Source organism: Callionymus lyra, chromosome 3 (genome assembly GCF_982586985.1).
Source record: "Callionymus lyra chromosome 3, fCalLyr1.hap1.1, whole genome shotgun sequence".
In the NCBI taxonomy this organism is placed as follows: Eukaryota; Metazoa; Chordata; class Actinopteri; order Syngnathiformes; family Callionymidae; genus Callionymus; species Callionymus lyra.
In genome coordinates, this window is record NC_141820.1 from 472,223 (window position 1) to 479,722 (window position 7,500).

A 7,500-nucleotide genomic window follows, 5' to 3' on the forward strand; every position below is an offset into this window, starting at 1 on the left:
AGTCTGAGTCTGAGTCACGAGTCTGAGTCTGAGTCACGAGTCTGAGTCTGAGTCTGAGTCTGAGTCTGAGTCTGAGTCATGAGTCTGAGTCATGAGTCATGAGTCTGAGTCACGAGTCTGAGTCTGAGTCACGAGTCTGAGTCATGAGTCACGAGTCTGAGTCTGAGTCTGAGTCACGAGTCTGAGTCTGAGTCACGAGTCTGAGTCTGAGTCACGAGTCTGAGTCTGAGTCTGAGTCACGAGTCTGAGTCTGAGTCACGAGTCTGAGTCTGAGTCTGAGTCTGAGTCACGAGTCACGAGTCTGAGTCATGAGTCTGAGTCTGAGTCTGAGTCACGAGTCTGAGTCTGAGTCTGAGTCTGAGTCTGAGTCATGAGTCTGAGTCTGAGTCATGAGTCATGAGTCATGAGTCTGAGTCTGAGTCTGAGTCATGAGTCTGAGTCACGAGTCTGAGTCTGAGTCTGAGTCACGAGTCTGAGTCACGAGTCTGAGTCATGAGTCATGAGTCTGAGTCTGAGTCTGAGTCATGAGTCATGAGTCATGAGTCATGAGTCATGAGTCTGAGTCTGAGTCTGAGTCATGAGTCATGAGTCATGAGTCATGAGTCTGAGTCTGAGTCTGAGTCATGAGTCTGAGTCTGAGTCTGAGTCTGAGTCATGAGTCATGAGTCATGAGTCTGAGTCTGAGTCTGAGTCTGAGTCACGAGTCTGAGTCACGAGTCTGAGTCTGAGTCACGAGTCTGAGTCTGAGTCTGAGTCTGAGTCTGAGTCTGAGTCATGAGTCTGAGTCATGAGTCATGAGTCATGAGTCTGAGTCACGAGTCTGAGTCTGAGTCACGAGTCTGAGTCTGAGTCATGAGTCACGAGTCTGAGTCTGAGTCTGAGTCACGAGTCTGAGTCTGAGTCACGAGTCTGAGTCACGAGTCTGAGTCTGAGTCTGAGTCACGAGTCTGAGTCTGAGTCACGAGTCTGAGTCTGAGTCTGAGTCTGAGTCACGAGTCTGAGTCTGAGTCTGAGTCTGAGTCATGAGTCTGAGTCTGAGTCTGAGTCACGAGTCTGAGTCTGAGTCTGAGTCTGAGTCATGAGTCTGAGTCTGAGTCTGAGTCATGAGTCATGAGTCTGAGTCTGAGTCTGAGTCATGAGTCTGAGTCACGAGTCTGAGTCTGAGTCTGAGTCACGAGTCTGAGTCTGAGTCATGAGTCTGAGTCTGAGTCTGAGTCTGAGTCATGAGTCTGAGTCTGAGTCATGAGTCACGAGTCATGAGTCTGAGTCTTGAGTCATGAGTCATGAGTCATGAGTCATGAGTCTGAGTCACGAGTCATGAACCGGTTCTTTCAACATTTGACTCGTGTTTAAACAGCGACACGTGATGACGACGGAAGAGGAAAGAAGAGGAAGACGGAAGTGAAGAAAGTGAAGAAAGTGAAGAAAGTGAAGAAAGTGAAGAAAGTAAAGAAAGTAAAGAAAGTAAAGAAAGTGAAGAAAGTAAAGAAAGTAAAGAAAGTGAAGAAAGTAAAGAAGAAAATGTGTTTTTCCGCGTTACGAGCCTCACCTGTGACGTCACTGCAGCGGCGCCGTTTGAATGGACCACACGTGACACGAACTCAAATCCAACTAAACTACTGTCAAAAATGACGTCATAGATTTCTTCGTCAGAGAATAAAAACAAATCCTCGGTGTCGTGATGCGTTCACGGACTGACGAGTGAACGTCTCATGCTGTCGAGTGTAAGGAAACACTTCCTGAGTGTGTTGCTGCGGGTGTGTGGATAGAGGGCGTGTTGTGTTACTACAATACAGCAGCTTCTGTGACAAACAGGAAGAACAAGAACAACAAGTCTGTGAGGTTCAGACGAACTTTGATGATTCATCTCAGAAACCCCTGGTCGTCCTGGAGATACTGGAGATGTTTCCAGACCAGAGTCAAGAAGAACTTTAACAAAACAATACACTTTAAAATATAAACTTTAAAACATAAACACAAGAGTCTCAGAGAATCAAGATCAAATCAAAGTGTGTTGAGATGTTTCTTGAAGGAGTCAGTAGATCATCAAACACAGATGTTTCTTGAAGGAGTCAGTAGATCATCAAACACAGATGTTTCTTGAAGGAGTCAGTAGATCATCAAACACAGATGTTTCTTAAAGGAGTCAGTAGATCATCAAACACAGATGTTTCTTGAAGGAGTCAGTAGATCATCAAACACAGATGTTTCTTAAAGGAGTCAGTAGATCATCAAACACAGATGTTTCTTGAAGGAGTCAGTAGATCATCAAACACACATGTTTCTTGAAGGAGTCAGTAGATCATCAAACACAGATGTTTCTTGAAGGAGTCAGTAGATCATCAAACACACATGTTTCTTAAAGGAGTCAGTAGATCATCAAACACAGATGTTTCTTGAAGGAGTCAGTAGATCATCAAACACAGATGTTTCTTGAAGGAGTCAGTAGATCATCAAACACACATGTTTCTTAAAGGAGTCAGTAGATCATCAAACACACATGTTTCTTGAAGGAGTCAGTAGATCATCAAACACACATGTTTCTTAAAGGAGTCAGTAGATCATCAAACACAGATGTTTCTTGAAGGAGTCAGTAGATCATCAAACACACATGTTTCTTAAAGGAGTCAGTAGATCATCAAACACACATGTTTCTTGAAGGAGTCAGTAGATCATCAAACACACATGTTTCTTGAAGGAGTCAGTAGATCATCAAACACACATGTTTCTTAAAGGAGTCAGTAGATCATCAAACACACATGTTTCTTGAAGGAGTCAGTAGATCATCAAACACACATGTTTCTTAAAGGAGTCAGTAGATCATCAAACACACATGTTTCTTGAAGGAGTCAGTAGATCATCAAACACAGATGTTTCTTGAAGGAGTCAGTAGATCATCAAACACAGATGTTTCTTGAAGGAGTCAGTAGATCATCAAACACAGATGTTTCTTGAAGGAGTCAGTAGATCATCAAACACAGATGTTTCTTGAAGGAGTCAGTAGATCATCAAACACACATGTTTCTTGAAGGAGTCAGTAGATCATCAAACACAGATGTTTCTTGAAGGAGTCAGTAGATCATCAAACACAGATGTTTCTTGAAGGAGTCAGTAGATCATCAAACACAGATGTTTCTTGAAGGAGTCAGTAGATCATCAAACACAGATGTTTCTTGAAGGAGTCAGTAGATCATCAAACACATGTTTCTTGAAGGAGTCAGTAGATCATCAAACACAGATGTTTCTTGAAGGAGTCAGTAGATCATCAAACACAGATGTTTCTTGAAGGAGTCAGTAGATCATCAAACACAGAAATGGTTCCAAAGCTTAGGAGCAACAGTCTGGAAGGATTTCTCTCCTCTGGTCAAGAAGTTCAGGAACCATCAGTAGATTCTGATCCACAGACCTCAGAGCCCGAGCTGGGGTGTAAGTCTGGATCAGATCATGAAGGTCTGACCATGAATAGATCTGAAAGTAAGAACCAGAATTTTAAAATGATCCTGAAAGAAACTAGTGAAGAGTTTGAAGGAGAAATGTAAGTTCTTCTACTAGAGCGGCTCAGAGTATGAACTGCAGGCGAAACACATCCTTCTTGTTTAGACACTAAATAAACACAATAGTGTAAACGACACAAACACATTATAATGTTGTGACATCATTTAAGTTTATTTTCTCACTGAAACAGTTTGTGTCAGTTTTGTTCAGAGTTGAACTAGAAACACTGATCCTGACGACAGTTTCTATGTTTGATCTTCTTAACGTGTTGATTCACTGTTTCACTGATCGTTGAAATACTGGATCAAACCTGTTCAATCCAACTTGGTAATTCAGAACGGTGTCCTTGGACAAATGAAGATCTCCTGAGTCTGAAGAGACTTTGTGGAAAGACTGAGCGTCTCTGGAAGTCCATTAACCTTGAGGTGCACAGACTTCACTTCAGGGATCTTCTTACAGTGAGATGATGGAAACTTAGTCAATTGTTGCTAGAAATCAAACAATGAGTGAAAACACTTTGAAGCTAAATGTGGACAAAACTGAAACTCTGGTGATTGTTGATGATAAGATTCCAGGGTTGAGTCAGTACTTGAGTGACTTATGTCAGTCAGACTGAGCCTGAGAAACCTGGGTGTTGTACTTTTGTAAGTTTTATATTAAACATCTGAAAAGTCTTCTCTGGTTGGTGCAGAATGGACACTGGTTTAAAACCCTGCAGTTAAAGCGCGCTAAAAAGGAGTTGATGATGTAAAATCCTTCACTGTGACCTTCAGTGTGACCTCCAGTGTGACCTCCAGTGTGACCTCCAGTGTGACCTCCAGTGTGACCTCCAGTGTGACCTCCAGTGTGACCTCCAGTCCTCAAGTCTGTCCATGTGTTGGTCGTCGTCGTAAAAGAGTCTAAAATCTTCACACAGTTCACGTAAAAACTTTGTGTTCAAAGGTCTCTGTCCGTGGTGGTCAGGAGTGTTGTTGTTGTTGTTGTTGTCCCGGACCTCAGGGCTCAGGTGCAGGTCCAGGAAGAGGGTCCGCTGGGTCCGGCTCCATCCGTCCATGTAATAGTAGAGTTTTTTCTGGACCTTTGGTTCGTCCAGTGATCTCTAGAGAACCTCACAGATGTTTCCCCAGTAATGTCAGCGTCCACGAGTCGCTGCAGAGATATTGTCCTGCTTCTGACCAGCGCCCCCGTCAGCCCAGGTACAGTACTGCTGCTGATGTCCAGCTCTGTAGATCAGAAGATGGTGATAGAGCCGGTTCCAGCAGCAGAGATGATGAGCAGGTTTTTACCCCCGGTACTTCCTTGTGCCGAAGAAGACCGGTGGATGGAGGCCCATACTGGACTTCAGCTATTTGAACAACTTTATAGCTTACCCGCCCATTTCGGATATTGATGGTAAAACGACTGCTGACAGGTGTAGGTCCAGGAGATTGGATGACATCTATCACCCTGTCTGACGTGTACTTTCACTTTTTGATAGTCAAGAGACATCCGAAGTACTTGCGTTTCGCCCTCGAAGATCAAGGGTTTCAATACACTCTACTCCTGTTCGGCTACTCTCTGGCACCCAGGTGTGGAGGCAGCACTGGAGGAAGGATACGCCTCCTGGTCACGCGTATCCAGCTCATTCTCCGACTGACAACACAGTTGCTGGAAGCTCGGCGTCATGTGACGACAGCAGGCGCTGTTATGTCTCTACTGGGGCTCGTGGCAGCAGCTGCACGGCAGTGCGACTGTGTTTGCTGCATATGAGGAGCTCCAGAGATGGCTTGGTCGTCTCAAGCTAGACCCAAAGCGAGACCGAGGTGGAAATGTGAGCCTTCCCGCTCGGGTTTTGCAGGATATCAAGTTTTGGAACCCTCTAGCCAACCTCAGACGGAGAGTTCCATTAGGTCAGATCTACGCCAGCTGGGTCTGGAACAGACCGGTGTACAGACACATCAACTTGCTAGAGTTGAAAGCAATTCACAACGTCACCTCTCTCCCCAACTGTCACTGTCCAACGCCCTAGTGCTATCAAACAGCTCCACCAACGTGAATCGCCAGGGTGGAGTCAGATCCCCATCCCCTCTGAGTCTGGCAAAGAAGATTTGGCTGTGGACAGACCGTCACCTGCTCTCTCTCAGAGCTCAGCATGTGCCTGGCGCTGAATGTAGTAGCAGACAGACTGTCAAGGACAAATGGGGTCTGTCTGAGTCGGTGGCTGCTGAGATGTGGTCGGTTTGGTCACCTGGTGGTGGACCTCTTCGCCAATGAGGAGAACTTCAAATGTCTCTTTGGTTCTCCCTCAGGGCCTCTGATTTCCCCCCAGTAGGCGTGGACGCTATGGCCCACTCGAGTTGGCCGGCTACTGTACGCCTTCCCGACTCCTCCTCCCCTTGGTTCTGGGAGCTAAGCAGGAGAGTCTGAGGTTACCAGTGGAGGCGCCTTACTCCCTGGGTAGGGGGGAATCTGACGGCACCCCCGGTGCTGGGTCTGTGGCTCTTGCACTGGACGAGCTGATTGGGATTTGGGACCCCCGTCTACACGTAGGCTTTATGCCTCCAAATGAGGGATGTTCTCTCGCTGGTCTGCAGACGGGTCCCTGGACCACAGCTCCTGGTTGGTGTCTGCTGTCCTGTCTTTCCTGCAACATTTGCTGGATAACGGACGGACTGAGAGTGTTCGGAACACCCATAGCAACAAGTCACGTCGGGTGCTTTGGCTGTTAGTTACTGATGAAGATCCTTCTCTGGTTCTGTTAGTTACTGATGAAGATCCTTCTCTGGTTCTGTTAGTTACTGATGAAGATCCTTCTCTGGTTCTGTTAGTTACTGATGAAGATCCTTCTCTGGTTCTGATAGTTACTGATGAAGATCCTTCTCTGGTTCTGTTAGTAACTGATGAAGATCCTTCTCTGGTTCTGTTAGTTACTGATGAAGATCCTTCTCTGGTTCTGATAGTTACTGATGAAGATCCTTCCCTGGTTCTGTTAGTTACTGATGAAGATCCTTCTCTGGTTCTGATAGTTACTGATGAAGATCCTTCTCTGGTTCTGTTAGTTACTGATGAAGATCCTTCTCTGGTTCTGTTAGTTACTGATGAAGATCCTTCTCTGGTTCTGTTAGTTACTGATGAAGATCCTTCTCTGGTTCTGATAGTTACTGATGAAGATCCTTCCCTGGTTCTGTTAGTTACTGATGAAGATCCTTCTCTGGTTCTGATAGTTACTGATGAAGATCCTTCTCTGGTTCTGTTAGTTACTGATGAAGATCCTTCTCTGGTTCTGATAGTTACTGATGAAGATCTTTCTCTGGTTCTGTTAGTTAATGATGAAGATCCTTCTCTGGTTCTGTTAGTTACTGATGAAGATCCTTCTCTGGTTCTGTTAGTTACTGATGAAGATCCTTCTCTGGTTCTGATAGTTACTGATGAAGATCCTTCTCTGGTTCTGTTAGTTACTGATGAAGATCCTTCTCTGGTTCTGTTCGTTACTGATGAAGATCCTTCTCTGGTTCTGTTAGTTACTGATGAAGATCCTTCTCTGGTTCTGATAGTTACTGATGAAGATCCTTCACTGGTTCTGTTAGTTACTGATGAAGATCCTTCTCTGGTTCTGATAGTTACTGATGAAGATCCTTCTGTGGTTCTGTTAGTAACTGATGAAGATTCTTCTCTGGTTCTGATAGTTACTGATGAAGATCCTTTTCTGGTTCTGATAGTGACTGATGAAGATCCTTCTCTGGTTCTGATAGTTACTGATGAAGATCCTTCTATGGTTCTGATAGTTACTGATGAAGATCCTTTTCTGGTTCTGATAGTTACTGATGAAGATCCTTCTCTGGCTCTGATAGTTACTGATGAAGATCCTTTTCTGGTTCTGATAGTTACTGATGAAGATCCTTCTCTGGTTCTGTTAGTTACTGATGAAGATCCTTCTCTGGTTCTGTTAGTTACTGATGAAGATCCTTTTCTGGTTCTGATAGTTACTGATAAAGATCCTTCTCTGGTTCTGTTAGTTACTGATGA

At 44.7% G+C, this 7,500-nt stretch overlaps 1 protein-coding gene across 1 annotated transcript in view; it reads right to left on the reverse strand.

Annotated features, from left to right (window-relative positions):
* LOC148082964 (CMP-N-acetylneuraminate-beta-galactosamide-alpha-2,3-sialyltransferase 1-like) overlaps positions 1 to 1,746 on the reverse strand; it is a 17,342-nt gene extending 15,596 nt beyond the window's left edge. Inside the window, exon 1 of the mRNA XM_087785623.1 lies at positions 1,550 to 1,746. The gene's annotated coding sequence lies outside the window, so the exon portion shown is untranslated. The remainder of the gene's footprint in view (positions 1 to 1,549) is intronic.
* Between the last annotated feature and the right edge of the window lie 5,754 nt (positions 1,747 to 7,500).